We start from the raw sequence: 16,343 nt of genomic DNA on the forward strand, positions 1-16,343 counted from the left end.
AAAAATTGATAATATCATGTTACTTATTGGAGTACTCCTCCAAAAAATTTTCCTCTGATATTCCATCATGATTTGATCTTCACATGCCATGCTAATAGAGTATGAACTCTTATAGACTCACTCTACCATGATGAAATAGTTTTGAATATCATCTCAATGATAGATGACAACTACTGTCTGTGGACCAATATGGTTAGGGAATAAAAGGTTCTTCACTAAAAAGCTGGTTACTATATTACCTTCTTGGGATGTGTTATTCTATTAAACAAAGAAAACACAATATATAATTTCCTTTTACAGTGACCGGTGGTTGACTTCTTTGGCACAGTGAAGCAGAACAGAGGGTGCTAAAAATTATGGAATATGAGGCATTCTATAAATATTAATTTTTGGACATTAATGTTGCCACTTGAAATTTGAGAAAGCATAGTATAATAAATAGAGATGTTATCTCAGAATCAGTAGGTAATAAATTCAAGTTTAGTATCTAACACAAACTAGCTTCGTAATGCTGGATAAATCTTTAAATTTCCCACAGCTACAGGAAAATCTTTAAGGCCATAAGTTGTAGAGTAGATGTGAATCTTCGTTGGTAATGGGGATTTCCTTCTGGGGGAGTTCAATATGGTAGGGAATTGACAGGTTCAGTCTAAAACTAAAAGAACTTTTAATATTAGGTCCTTGCCTGACAACTTTTAGGTTAATATATTGATGGAACAACTGAATTATATCAGAGGAATTGATCTCACTTTCATTAAAACCAAAAGATAGTTGCAAGTGGCAGGTCTTTGAATAGTAACTGAAAAATTCTTAGAGAAGCAAGGAAGAGGTGATGGCATTGGTTTTATTAGGCACCTAGAGACCACAAGAAATATAATTTGTGGATAAAGTACTTGGTCATCTTATAAAGCATTGGTTATAATGAACAAAAAGAAAAAGACCATCATGAAGATAATCACCTTTAATGCACAAACATCAAATCCAGAGAATGTAGTAAGAGAAATTTAACAAAAACTTGATAACATTTTCCAAAACAAAATATTTTATCTACTTATACTCAGCAACTTAATTACAAACATGAATATAGGAAAGAATAGTGAAAAAAAATATTGGAAAATATGATTTAGGATTAAGAAATAAGAAGTCAAAGGTCAAAAAACATAGAAGCCTCACTCAAGTTATTTGTTCAAAAGTCTTTGAAAGAAATAGCAAGATGTATAACTGTTAAAAATTATATTATTATCAGAACCAAGTAAATCATAAAACATGGAGGTATATGTTTTTCAGTGGTATTTTTTAATATCTATCTGTGAGTACTCACATGCTTACATTTCACACTATTTTATATTTGCAGGACAGATCTGGCATGGAAGAATTCATATATATATATGTATATATTTATCTTTTTGAGATGTCTTCTATAGTGGATAGAAAGTTAGATTTGGAAGGAAGACCAGAGTTATGATCCTAATTCTAATCCCTACTATCCTTGTGAGCATAAACAAATGATTTAACTCCTGTAAATGGAAATTTGCTAATCCAAAAAATAAGGGATATTCCTGTAGCATCTATTTTTCTCTATTGTCATGAACTTCAAGTGAAATATTGTATAAGGAATATTTTGCTTACATTAAAGTATTACCTGAATATCAATTATTATTATCAAGCCTTAAAACATTACATTGAAAAATTAGAAATATCCATAATTCCTCCAAAGAGCTCATTCTACATTTTGTATTAGAAAAATCAAGTGAATAAAGAATGTCTCTTTTGTAGACTGTTATTAATATGGTGAACAGGCTATTTAACCTCTCAAATCAATCTATGTATTCTAGACAGACATCCAATGTCTGTCTCAAGATATCCCATGACAAATTTATAGTAGGACATTAAAAAGTTACACAATAGGAGATGTGGACGGGTTGTGAACCCATTTTAGGGTATATTTACATTGATGAAATGATGAAACAGGTCACAGAATGAATAGAATGCTGGACCTGGAATTGAGAGCTCTGAGTTCAAATCCAGCCTTAGAGGTTTACTTGCTATATGACCCTGAGCAAGCCTCATAACCACTGCCTGTCTCAATTTCTGTAAAATAAGGATAATAATAGCACCTACTTCCCAGAATTTGTTGTGAGGAGCAGATAAAATAATTTTTGAAAAGTGCTTTGAAAACTTTAAAGAGACATATAAATGCTGCTGATGATGTTAATAAAATCACAGATCTATTGAAGCATATTGGATTATTAAACAACAATGTTATATGATAACCAGAATTAACTTTACTAATAGTTGCCTGTATAACCTGGCAAGCAACAAACACTTTGGATTTCTGTGTCTTCAGCTGAGGCAACGAGGATAGATAGACTTAAGTCTTTTGCAGCTCTAAAACCCATCACTGTAGTCTAAAATATTAATCTAAGGCTTAGAAAATAATTTATCTTTCAGACTGGACTATTCTGAACTATGAACACAATGAGGCCATTTTAAAACAAGGCAGCTAGATGGTACAGTGGATAGAATGCTAGGCTTGGAGTCAGAAAGACCTGAGTTCAAATGTAGCCTCAGACACTCGCTGTGTGATCCTGGCCAAATCACTTAACCCTGTTTGCCTCCTCTTTAGTATCTTTGCCAAGAAAACTACAAATAGGGTCGGGAAGAATTGAACATGACTGAAACAAGTGAACAACAACAAATTTTTAAGTGGATATGTTAGTATTGATATGTTTCATATATAGGTTTCAGAGGCCAAAGACCAAACAAAAAAAAATCAATTAAATATTTAAGGATCTGTTTGTACTTCCTTTTGTTAACTACCATCATTTTTTTGTTTGAAATAAAGGATCATGTATGTCTTTAATAATGTCTATCTGTGAGTACCCACATGCTTACATTTCATAATATTTTAGATTTATGCTTATCTTTTATTTTAAAAACAGGCTTATTTTTAAGAAAAAGTTCAGTATTTTCATAGAGACACAATAAAGACACAGAATCCTTCTAACACTGAGAAGGAATTGTTTTTAATGGGAGTCCATAATTCAGATTCACGAATTTGATTTTTTTTCCCTTCCCCCATTCCTCTCTTTTTGGGGTTAGAACACATTCATTTGGCCACTTATTCTTTTAAAAAGAGAGTCTCCTTGCTGTGCTGCAAAAGTAAGCATCATTTTTACAGAGGAATCCTAAATCTCTGGAGAAAAAAGAAGGAATTTTATTGGAAAAAACTGACAAAGCTTAACTATAGTTGAGTGAGTGATGCTATTTTAATGGAGAGAGCACCTCTCATGGGCCAGATTAGATCAGAAGGAGTCATGGAGAATAATAATGCTGACTTAGTGAAGCCAAATTTATTATATTTCTTTTTAAACAGAAAGTAACAGATTCCCAGCATGTAGTCAAAAGCATAATACTTAAAGTTTCTGGTAGGAATTGCTCATATCAAAAACATGTTTTCCATGTCAGCCTGATATACTTCATTTGTCACCAAGTATTGGTAAGTTTGGAAAACTGTACAAATCTCATAGACAGATGATAACATACTGTCCTTTCCAATCTCTTTTCTAGGGACAGGTCTGTATACAAAATGCAATAATAGACAGTTGGATTGAATGGGATCTGGATGTTGTCTTGGCATTGAGGCAGGTGTGTTTTATACTTGAAAGTTTTTGGGTTTTTGGGGGTTTTTGAATATGAATAGGAGGTCAATCAAGACCCAATAGCACTCCTTACCCAGTAGTAAAACTACGTTCTTTACTTGTGGGTTTAAGATTCCCACCCCACTTGAGGTGGGAATTGTCTAGAAGACAACTATTACCTTTTCTTCTTAATGGGAGATTAACAACTTGTAAATGAGCAATTTTGAATATTCAGTAATAAAGAAGCCAGAATCAAGAGAAATCTGACTCTCCTCAGCCTCCAAGTTTCCTGTGTTTCAGATAAGAATGCCAGAATCCAGTTCTTTTTGCTACTAAATTCACCTTGCCTCACTCTTCTCATTTCTCATAGGCTCCTGCCCTTGTACAATATTTTAGAGTTGACTTGGATAAAGGCATAGAAAGTCATGCTTATCAAACTGGAAGATAACAGAGAGGGATGGCTTACCTCTGAGTTGAGAGCATCCAAAAGCTCTTAACTAATTGGAATAAAAGGTTGAAACAAAATGAAATATAATTGGTATAAATATAAAGTCCTTCTTTTAAATGAAAAAAAGTTGCATAGCTAACCACAGGATATAGGAGGTCAGCTTTAATAATGACTTATATGAAACAACAATAATCTGGGGATTTGACCATAAGTTCAATAAGAGCTAACAGTGTGACATGATTTCCAACAATAATGAATTTGATCTTCAGCTGGATAAATGGAAATATAGTATCTAAATCAAGGAACACAGCAGCCTCATATTCTATTGGTTAAAATGTATTTGAAGTACTACTGGATACAGTTATGAATATCATATTTTAAGAAAGAGGGTGACATTCCCCATAGGCTCATAGTTTCCACATTTTTAAATTGCAAAATTACAAAATGAGGAAATTGGAGCCTAGAAAAATTTACTGTCTTGCCCGGGGTGGGCAGGGGGTCCCTACACACAGCATATAGAACAGCTGGGTCTTCCCAGATTTTAGTGCCAGTTTCTTCACCACCCACTATGCCACATTGCTTTTTCTCTCTTCTAGCAGGGATTTAAGAAATGCTAATAGAGGGGATTCCTGACCTAGATGTAGGGATAGACTAAACAGATAAAGTCTTTTGATTCTGGAATCTTTGGTTCTATAAATTCTAAAGCTTTCAGTGGGAACAATCCTACGGTCCCATATGACCATGTCCTGCCTGTCATTTGTCTTCTTCCTTTTCTTTTTGTTTCCTTGGCACTTACCTTGGCTTATTTTCCAAGTTTTGAAAGGAAATGTCAAGAGTATGAAAATGTGATTTGGCCCCTTGGTTTCTGCTTAGAGCCCTTTGAAAGTCTGTTGGATGGACAGTAAAGGGCACGACTGTAGCAGCTGCTTCAAGATCTTAAAAGGTTGTGTGTATAGTGAACTTTAGTCAACTCTATAATTGCAAATCTAGCATTCCTTGTTACTTTTCTCTCTTTACCTGTAGATATCCTTACAAGGACTTAATGTCTTCTCAAACTTAATTTAACACCTGGTCTGGAAATGTGACTGCCAAGTGCAGGCTTCTTGGCAAGCAAAGTTGTGATGCAAAAATCCCTTCAATGGAACCAAAAATGCTGATGAAGTCTCAGTTAGCTTGGGCAGTCCTCAAACACTGCAGACTCAGGGATTGTTTTTGTCAGGTTTTCTACCATTCTGTGCCAGAAAAACACATTAACCTTGTCAAGAATTGCTACAAAATTCAATTAATGCTGGAGTGACTCAGGATGTGAGATATTCTATTGGAATAAGGGCATTGGGCTGGTTATATTGCTCAGCTGTTTTTTATATTAGTTGACCCATTGGCCTCTGGACTTTTCTGGGAGGGGGGGACGTTGATGGTTGAAGATGATACTAAGATTCTCAAATCTACCTTTCTTACCCAATTCTCTCTGCTGAATAATATCTCATTTCCAATTGCTACACATCTAACTGGATGTGTAGTAGACATATTAAACTCAATATTTCCAAAATGAAACTCATCTTTCCCCTTAAATGTTCCTATTTTCCAGTTACTATAGAGGATGACACCATTTTCCCAGTCCCTTGGCCCTGCAACATAGGAGTTATAATTCTGGATTCCTCACTATCTCCTAGGTCCCCTGACCTTCATATCCAATCTGTTGCCAAGGTCTATCAATTTCACCTTTGCAGCACTTTCCATTATGCTCCCTTTTCTCTTTGGACACCTTTATCCCTGGTGTTGGCTTTTACCACTAATGCCTGTATTATTGTGATAGTCTGCTGGTTTCTGAGAAACTGGGGGGTGGAGTTTCACACTCTCTCTATAAAGGGGCTACTAGTTCTGGACTTCTGTGCCTGGACCATATTTAATCCTGGGACAAGATCCTAGGATGTATCCCTTAACCTTTCAGGATCACAGAAAGAGCCTTTTAAAGATTAGATTTGGATAATATTTCCTCAAAAAAAAAAAAAGAGTAAACAGTAATTAATATATAATGTAGATCAGGTATAAAACAACTACTTATTTACCCCACATAAATCCAAAAATATCACAAGCATACATTGACAAAGACTTAAAAATGTGGCAAAATTGTTTTATTACTGTTATGCTCTGCTGAAAAGTTGATTGTGGAACTATTGAATTGGAATTTCATCATCTTGGTTCTTCATTGCGTGAACAACTCTATCAAAGTTCAGGTTTCTGGGCAATCCAAGGTAGGAGGTTGAACTCATTCTTATTGGTGGTCATCTTTCTTCTTAAACTTAATAAATAAAAGCTATTTATAGTCATAACTATAGGGGCACTTTTTATGATACAGCTAACACTGACTGAACGGATTAGGAATTCTCAACTTCTTGGACTCACAGGTAAATTTAAGGTTGAAAATTATCATCTCAGGATTGCTGGTCACTTGTGCTCTGACTTGTAGCTACAGTCTTACGATTTCTAGAGTTGCTAAATGGGATGAGCACTTGCTCTAGTAGTCACCATTCAATCAATTGCCATTTTTGCTGAGGTGGAGGGTTCTTTTACCCTATCCCCCGTAAAAAGCTTCAGTGAGGAAGGGAGTTCCAACACATATGTTTAATAGGGTGTAAGGAGAGAGAGAGAGGAGATCTCATGGACAGTGGTGAACAGAGTTCTACAAAGGGTTTGCAGTATCCCCAAATTCCCTTCAGCACTAAAGGAAATTGTCCTGGGTATATTAGTAGATTAGGGAAAAATCATTGGTTTGTATCCATTATAATTGAATTGTTACCACTTCAATTAGGGGTCTGAAAGGGATTTTTACAAGATCCTTAGATGGATATTAAGTGAAGTAAGCCTTAGGCCAGGACTGAAAGAACTTTTACATGTATTCTAATGAACAGGAATGTTTTTTATGCTTCTAAAGTTCAGAAGACATTTATTATTCTAGGCACTGAGATAGAAAAATGAGAGAGAGAGAGAGAGAGACAGAGACAGAGAGAGACAGAGAGACAGACAGAGAGAGAAAGACACAGAGAAAAAGAGAGACAGACAGAGAGAGACAGAGACAGACAGAGAGAGACAGAGACAGAGAGACAGAGACAGAGAGAGACAAAGAGAGAGACAAAGATAGAGAGACACAGAGAGAGAGACAGAGAGAGACAGAGAGAGAGAGAGAGAGAGAGAGAGAAAGAGAGAGAGAGAGAGAGAGAGAGAGAGAGACAGAGACAGAGAGAGGAGAAAAAGAGGGATGAAGTTGCCAGTTTATTCCTGACTACTGCAAGGCCAGAAAAAAATATATTTGGATGGCATTATGTTTGCTTTGATTTAAACAAAACCCAAAGAAGGAAGTGATGAAAGAACTTTATAAGCATCATCTCATTTGAGCTTCACAACAACTTTTAGAGGTAGCTACTATGGGTGATATTATCTCCATTTTGCAGGTGGCAAATTGACATGCTGTGTCTCTGGATATCTAATGAATGTATGTTCCTTTTGGTGAAATCCATCACCTGCTTCTGTCTATAATTAAGCCTATACTTAGTTCAACTATACTGTGTCCTCCACATAAATCTCTTAGATTCTTTTTCTTTATCACTCATACTGTTATGCCCTGAATAAAATTATTATGGCCACCCCCACCTCCTTTCCATTAGGACTGGGAGAATTGAGTGAGGAAAAACCTTAACGTACCATTGAGTCATAAATTCCAGGTTATCTCTCCTTTATCTCTCCTTGCTGGGATAATTGCCCCTCCTTTTGAGTATTGCCCCTTGCCTGGCTGTCTCCTGCCCTCAACCTTTTTATCTTGATCCTTATCCTGTCAGGATTAAGTTATGGTCCTCTCCTGGAATTATGATTTATTTGCCCACCCAGTATCCTCACTCCCCTTATCTGCCATTGTTTACCCTATAAGATTGTCTTATCAGGTTATATGTATCCCATTTGCAAACCCTGGTTAGCTATATAAGTTCCTTGCCTCAGTTCCTTGGAGCTGAATGATTTTGAAAACAGGGTCCGTTTGGTCGGCTAGTCTAAACTCTCCATATTAAAAGATTAAAAACCAATCTCTGTCTTGCCTCAGTTTCTATAGCATTACAATACCTTGCTAATTCTGAATCTGGGGTTACAGCAGTATGCTACTGAATGCTATTGAAAGAAATCCCACAGCTATGCTGAATAAGTTTCCTCCAAATTTGTATTATCTAATTTCAAAATATCTATAATTCCATACCAACTTGAAATTGCATTTAAAGATCCAATCTTTTAGACTAGACTTTAGTTTTCAAAGTGTGACTAAAAAGACATTGTTCTAGAACTTGTATAGAGACTGGAAGACTTGTATATATAAGCACACATGCACATATGCATATATAAATAAGTAATTTCCCTCCACTTGGAAGGTTTTTATTTCTATGTAAAACTACAACTTTAGAGAGAGGTCAAGAAAAAGATGATACTCTAGGCATAATAAGTATCATAATAGTATTCAGGGAATGGATATTAATAGGATATTAAACCCAATGTTGTTAAATAAAGTCAAATATATCACAAGGGATTAAATTAAAAACAGAGAACCTCTGTTCCATGGTGATGCAGAAAAAACCATGGAGACATGCCTACTGTATGAGCCTTGAATATATTATGGAAATGCTTACTTTGTTTCATGAATTAAAAATAAAATGAAATAAATAAAAAATTTTAAAAGCTCAAGTGGAATAGTTCAAGAGCCACTCAGATCAACCACATTTGTTGTTTTAGAATGAAAGGAAGTTTAATGTGATTTGTTACACATACAGCTTTTATGAAATAAATGAAAATAAAATATATGGAATACATAGAAATAGAAAAAGGTCCAGGATGTCCAAAAGAATGTTTAATATGTGACAGATTAATCTCGTTTCATTTATTCTTTGAAAAAGTATAAAATATAGAGGAGACCAATATTTATTAATTGCTTTGTAGAGCAATGTATTATAGCCCAAAGGCCTATTTGAGGATAGGTTTGTCCCATCACAAAGACTGATTTTATTTGGAGAATGTAGTACAGTAAATTATTTAAAAGTAAATTTTACTGAGTTCAAAACCAGTGAGATAAAAGATCATAAAGTTAATTATTTTTCAAAGCACATTTATTGGGTTGACAGATGGCAAATTAAAAAAACAATGAAATTTCCAAAAGCCTTTATTGAGTTAAAAGAATGACTTTTATTAATCTATTTTTGAATTTAGTATATTTCATAATATTCTAAGTATTTTAAAAATCAATTTCATTGATGCAAAAAAATCTTCACTCTTTTTTAATCCTTGAGTCAAGCCATCTTTTGCATTTATTCTCTTAAGAAAAATTTCTAAAATGTCCAGAGTTTGTAGACCTTTCATGCCTATGATAGAACTTAGAAATAACTCTTTTCATAATATTATAGAGTTAGACAGAATCTTATAAATCAAAATCAAATTAAAAACAAACATCACGAGGGAAATGGCATGTTGCCTTTGTGGAATTGTATGTTAGCAATAGAAAATGGATGTGTAATATGGTAAAGGTGAAGGAGAACAGGTATAAAATCCAGAGTGGTTCCAGAATGGTTCACTGGTACCCTAATGATGGAAATTGAAGAAGGCCTACAGATTTTTTAGACTCCTTTCAGTATACTTATGACAAGATGTGGGCCAAAGTAGGAAGGACAAACATGGTAGTTTTTTGATCAGCACTCTGCAAGGGATTTCCAAACTGATGAGAACATAGGTCCAATTCAATATTTGAGCATGATTATTTGTGTTTCCTCCCATTATTTAACCATATATTTTATGCAGATAGGAAGTTTGATTTAAGATTTGTTGTACTTCATTGCCATCCCCTAATATCTAGCACTATGTTAAGTAGCATGTATATATTTAATAAGTAAAACTGAATGAATACATGAATCATTCTAATTCTGGGGGAAGTTTTACTTATTGCCTAAAATTATTTACAGCTTAAGGAAAGTAAATAAGGGTGCCCTTCAGAGTCCTTCTAGGTTGTGGGTGAGCAAAAAGACTGAGCAGAACAATTCTTTTAGTTGAGCTCATGAAAATGGGGTGACTAGTGAACCATCTATTGGCCTTAACTATTATAGCTCTAGTAATTGGATATCTGGCCATTGAAAACTTAGAGCTATTCATCAGGCTGCAGTTTTTCATTTGCTGCAAAAGGTTCCTCATCTGAAATTAGGCACAGCAAGGAATGGAGATAAGCTAACCAGAAAGGTTCCCAGTGGTCATTAAACTGTATGTGATTTGTATAAAACAAATGTGGTAATAGTTACATCACTCTTAATAATTTAAGTGGAGATGTATTTAGAGAAGATAGAAGGATCAAAAGTCTCTGTAATTTAGAGAAGATTCCATTTCTAAGGTACTTTATCAATCCTGGAGAAATGAATATCATTGTTCTATATGCTAGGTTTTAAAAAATAATAGCTTTTTATTTTCAAAAGATAAACATTTACCCTTTAAAAATCTTTTGTTCCAAATTTTTCTTTCTCCTTTTCCTTCCTCCCCTAGACAGCAAGTATAACACTATATGTTAAACATGTACAATTCTTCTATACATATTTCCACATTTATCATGGTGCACAAGAAAAATCAAATCAAAAAGAAGAAAATATGGGAAAGAAAACAAAAAGCAAGCAAACAACAACAAAAAAGGTGAAAATACTATATTGTGATCCACATTCAGTCCCAACAATCCTCTCTCTGAGTATAGATGGCTCCCTCTATCACAAGTCTATTGGAAGTGGCCTGAATCATCTCATTGTTGAAATTGTTGAAAAGAGCCACATCCATCAGAATTGATCATTGCATAATCTTGTTGTTGCTTGTACAATGTTCTCTTGGTTCTACTCACTTCACTTAGTATCAGTTCATGTAAGTCTCTCCAGAATTTCTGAAATGAGCCTGCTGATTGTTTCTTACAAAACAATAATATCCGATAACTTTCATATACCATAACTTATTCACTCACTCCCCAACTGATGAGCATCCAATCAGTTTCCAGTTCTTTGCCATAACAAAAAAGGCTGCCACAAACATTTCTGGATATGTGGGTTCTTTTCCCTTTTTATAATCTCTTTGGGATATAGACCCAGTAGAAATACTGCTGGATCAAAGAGTATGCACAGTTTGATAGCCCTTTGGGCATAATTCCAAATTGCTCTTCAGAATGGTTGGATCAGTTCACAACTCCACTAATGTATTAGTATCCCAATTTTCCCACATCCCCTCTAACATTCATCATTATCGTTTCCTGTCATCTTAACCAATCTGAGAGGTAGTGGTAACTCAGAGTTGTCTTATTTTGCATTTCTCTGGTCAATAATGATTTATATATGCTAGGTTTTTAAAACTCAGTGTTATTTTCTGACTGTTTTCTTTGGCCATTTCCTGTGATTACAAGAAGCACAAGTTTCCTGAGGTCTTTCGATTGAAATACATTTTTTATCATGATATTATGCTAAATCAAACAAGAAACCACAGAATTTTGACTTCACTGATAAATGGAAGAAATTGGTAATGGAACAGAACTAGCAGAAGAACTACAAACCAGCATGGGATAACTGAGATTTTCCACAGGAAATTTATAGCTTACTGACAGAATTTGTCTTCTTTCAGTAGAGAGAGCATGGTATTTAATTAGCAAGAATTGAAGCTACCTAATGTCACACTTCTTCCATCATCTCCCTTAACTCCCACTTATCCCATCCTTGACACACAGCTTGGGAATCATTCCCTTTAGGGGCAGCTGCTAACGTGGCCTTAAGGTTCTCCAAGATCTCTTGGGTTTTCCATACTCTGACATCAGTGTTCTGGCACATTACCTCTTACAGGGCTTATGTCTCAAGGCTACGGGTCTTTCCCTTATGTTTAGCCATTTTTACATTTAAAAAGTCCTCAAAATCTCTCCCCCATACTATCTAGGTCAAGAGTCACTTTCTCTTTGATACCTTCCTTACTTGCCCTGGGTATATGACTGTGGTGAATAGAATAGAATTTATAGGACGCCTTTCTTCCCTTCAGATTTGGGATTAAAAGCCACAATTCTGACCTTTTTGCTCAACTAAGGGTCATGTCTGTTATAAGTAATAGATAATGAGGGGTTAGTGGAAAGAGAACTAGTCTTGAAGTCAGTAAAGACATGGATTTGGGTTTTGCCTTTGACATTTAGCCATGTGATTTGGTGAAGTCCCTTAGCTTTTCTAAATCACACACTAGGGAACTTGTGCTCTCTTCCCCCCATGGTGTCCTTGGGAAGAAAGTGCTTTGTAAATCCAAAGTCCTGTGGAAATCAGAATAATTCTTTGGTCTCAAAGCTCCATGATGGTCTTAAATGTGTTAATGCCTCATTTTGGCAAGGAGACAGCCCTGAGGTCAAAAAGGCTCCCTGTGAAGTGTAAACACTGGCTAGTTCTTCCAAACTGGACAGACTTTGACTAAAGTCCTGCTCATTTATAAAACATTGAAGTAGAGGAGGCAGAATAGTAAGAAAAACATCACAGCTCCAAACAGTGCAAAGCAGTGGTTATTTTTCAGTGGTGTTCAATTCTCCATGACTTTGCGGACTGTATGGTCCATGGGGTTTTTCTTTGCAAAGACACTAGAGAAGTTTGTCATTTTCTTCTATGGTGGATTAGGGCCAATAGGGGTTAAGTAATTTGCCCAGGATCACATAAGTAGTGTCTGAGGCCAAATTTGAACTCAGATCTTCCTGACTCCAAGTCCAGAGCTCTAGCCACTGAGTCATTTTGCCTCCCTAAAAGAAGTAGAGGAAAGCAAATACACAGGAAAACTGATGAACTCAGGTCATCTCTGAACATTTATAGATGATGCTGGCAAGATGAGGTCAATTTACAGGTGGAAAATAGAACAGATCCACCAGCATTTCTTAAGTGACTTCTCATTATTAGTGATATATGGACAAAAACATTTCAATATCTGAAGTGCTATATGAAGGTGAATGATAATAACAATGAAAAAATATGTAAAACATTTTAATGCTAATAATTATCTTCTATAATTTGCCCTATCTGGACACAAACATTTCAGTATCTGAAGTGTATTTACTTCAGATAGGTAAATAGCAATAACAACAGTAAAATGTGTAAAGCATTTTAATGCTTTATTATGCTAATTATTACCTTTTATAATCCTCAAAATAATCTTATAATGTGGATGATACATATCTATGCACACATATATTTCCATTTTACACATGAGAAAACTGAGGCTAAAACAGATTAAGTGATTAACACAGGGTTGCACAGCTTATAAGAGTCTGAGGCAGGATTTGACACTTGTCTTCTTGACCCTCTAGGTCCAGTGTTCTATCCAGTGCACTACATGACTCTCTCATATAGCTAATGTAAGGAAATTGTTATTTAGAAATTGTCAGGAAGAACAGCTGGACCAAAATGACTACGTAGAGCAGTAATACAGGCTAGAAGCAGCAATTCTGCAAGTACAGAGGGACTGATTTTTCCAAGAATCAAAAGTAGGAAAAATATATTAAATGATTGGAAAACTCATGAACAGTTTTATTTTTTAAAAAATATGTGCAACAGGCACTAGTGGCTACCTACCAATATTCTATTTTTCATCTTTTAAAAAAAATTTGTGATAAACATAGACAAATTTGTTTTTTAAGTTAAAAAAGTATGCTTCACTCTTTATTCAAATATAATCAGTTCTTTTTCTGGATATGGATAATATTTTTTATTTATAAGCCCTTCAGAATTTTCTTACTTATTGTATTCCTAACTATAGTGAAGTCATTCACAGCTAATTGTCTTACAATGTTGCTGTTACTTTATACATAGTACATTCTACTTTGCATCAGCTCATGGAAGTCTTTGTAGATTTTCTGAGAGCATCCTGCTCATTATTTCTTTTACTTTTTAATTTTTTAGTTATTTATTTTTAATATACATTGTTTTATTAATTATGTTGGGAAAGGAAAATCAGAGCAAAAAGGAAAAACCATGGGAGGGATAAAAAAATAGAAAAAAGAAGTGAACATAGCATGTGTTAATTTATATTGTCTCCTTAGTTCTTTCTCTGGTTGCAGATGGAATTTTCTGTCCAAAGTCTATTGGGATTTCTTTGGATCACTGAACTATTGAGAAGAACCAAGCCTTTCATAGTTGATCATCACACATTCTTACTGTTATTATAAATATATTCCAAGTTCTGCTTGTTTCGCTCAGCATCCATTCATATAAATCTTTCCAGGCCTTTCTATAATCAGTTAGTTCATCATTTTTTATACAACAATAATATCCATCATCTTTATGTACCACAACTTGTTCAGCCATTCTCCAATTGATGGCCATCCATTCTTTTTCCAATTCTTTTCTATCACAAAAATAGCTGCTACAAACATTTTTGCACATGTGGGTCCTTTTCCTTCTTTTCTATTTTCCTTGAGATACAGACCCAGTAATGGCACTGTTGGGTCAAAGGGTATGAACAGTTTTACAGCCCTTTGGGCATAGTTCCAGATTATTCTCCAGAAGAGTTGGGTCATTTCACAACTCTACCAACAATGCATTAGTGTCCTAGTTTTCCACATCCCTTTCAACATTTATCATTATTCTTTCCTGTCATCTTAGCCAATCTAAGAGGTATGATGTGGTACCTCAGAGTTGTTTTAATTTGCATTTCTCTAATCAATAGTGATTTAGAACATTTTTTCATATAATTATAAATGGCTTTAATTTCATCATCTGAAAATTGTCTGTTCATAAGCTTTGACCATTTATCAATGGGGGAATGATGTATATTCTTATAAATTTGACATAATTCTTTATATATTTTAGAAATGAGATCTTTATCAAAAATACTGACTGTAAAGATTTTTTCCCAGCCTTAAACTTCCTTTTTAATCTTGCTTCTGTTGGTTTTGTTTGTGCAAAACTTTTTTAATTTAATGTAATCAAAGTTGACCATTTTGCCTTTCATAATGTTTTCTAGTTTTACTTTGGTCATTGGTCATAAATTCTCCCTTCTCCAAAGATCTAATAGGAAAATTATCTCTTGTTTTCCTAATTTGTTTATGGTGTCATTCTTTGTGCCAAAATTGCGTATCCATTTTGACCTTCTTTTGGTATGGGTGGGGGGGGGTGAGATGTAGGTCTATGTTGAGTTTCTGACATATTATTTTCCAGTTTTCCTAGCAATTTTTGTCAAATAGTGAGCTCTTATTCTGGAAGCTGGAGTTTATCAAATACTAGATTGCTATAGGCCTTACTTATTGTAACATGTGTACCTAATCTATTGCATTGATCTACCACTCTATTTCTTAGCCAGTTCCAAATGGTTTTGATGACTGCTGCTTTATAATATAGTTTCAGGTTTAGTATTGTAACCCACCATCCCTTGTATTTTTTTTCCATTAATTTCCTTGATATTCTTGACCTTTTGTTATTTCAGATGAATTTTGTTATTATTTTTCTAATTCCATAAAATGTTTTGGCAGTTTAATTGGTATGGCACTGAACAATTAGACTACTTTAGGTAGAATTATCATTTTTATTATATTAGCTCAGCCTAATCATGAACAATTCATGTTTTTCCAATTGTTTAGATCTGATTTTATTGTGTGAGAACATAGGCATCTTTGATGAAAGCATGAGTAATGTGGCACTCTGGGAGGGGGAAAGATGAAAGGAAGGAAAGAAGCAAGGGATATTTGGAGAAAGTGAGCTAATTTTTTTGAAAATATTACCTATAAAATTGATTATTATATTGATTATTATAAAATTATTATAAAAGAAAAATATGAGAAGAAAATAGTCAAATTTTAGAGAGATCATTTTTAATAGAAAAAATAATTGAATTGTTTGAATTTCTATGTGCACAATTGAGGAAAAATTTCATTTTCCTTCCTTTCTCCTCTCCTTCCTTCTTCTCTTCCTTCCTTCCTTGTCTTCTCCCTTTCCTCTTCCTTCCTTCTTTCCCTCCTCCCTCTCTCCCTCCCTCCTTCCTTCTTTTCCTTCCTTCCGTCCTTCTTTCCTCCCTCCTTTCCTCCCTTCCTCCCTCCCTTTCTTCCTTTCTTCCTTCCCTTCTTCCCTTCTTTCCTGTCTCTCTTCCTCCATTCCTTCCTTTCTCCTTTCTTCCTTCTTTCGAAATTGGGGTTAAGTAACTTACCCAGGATCACACAGCCAGGAACTATTAAGTGTCTGAGGGCAGATTTGAACTCAGGTCCTTCT

Source organism: Antechinus flavipes, chromosome 1 (genome assembly GCF_016432865.1).
Source record: "Antechinus flavipes isolate AdamAnt ecotype Samford, QLD, Australia chromosome 1, AdamAnt_v2, whole genome shotgun sequence".
Classification (NCBI taxonomy): Eukaryota; Metazoa; Chordata; class Mammalia; order Dasyuromorphia; family Dasyuridae; genus Antechinus; species Antechinus flavipes.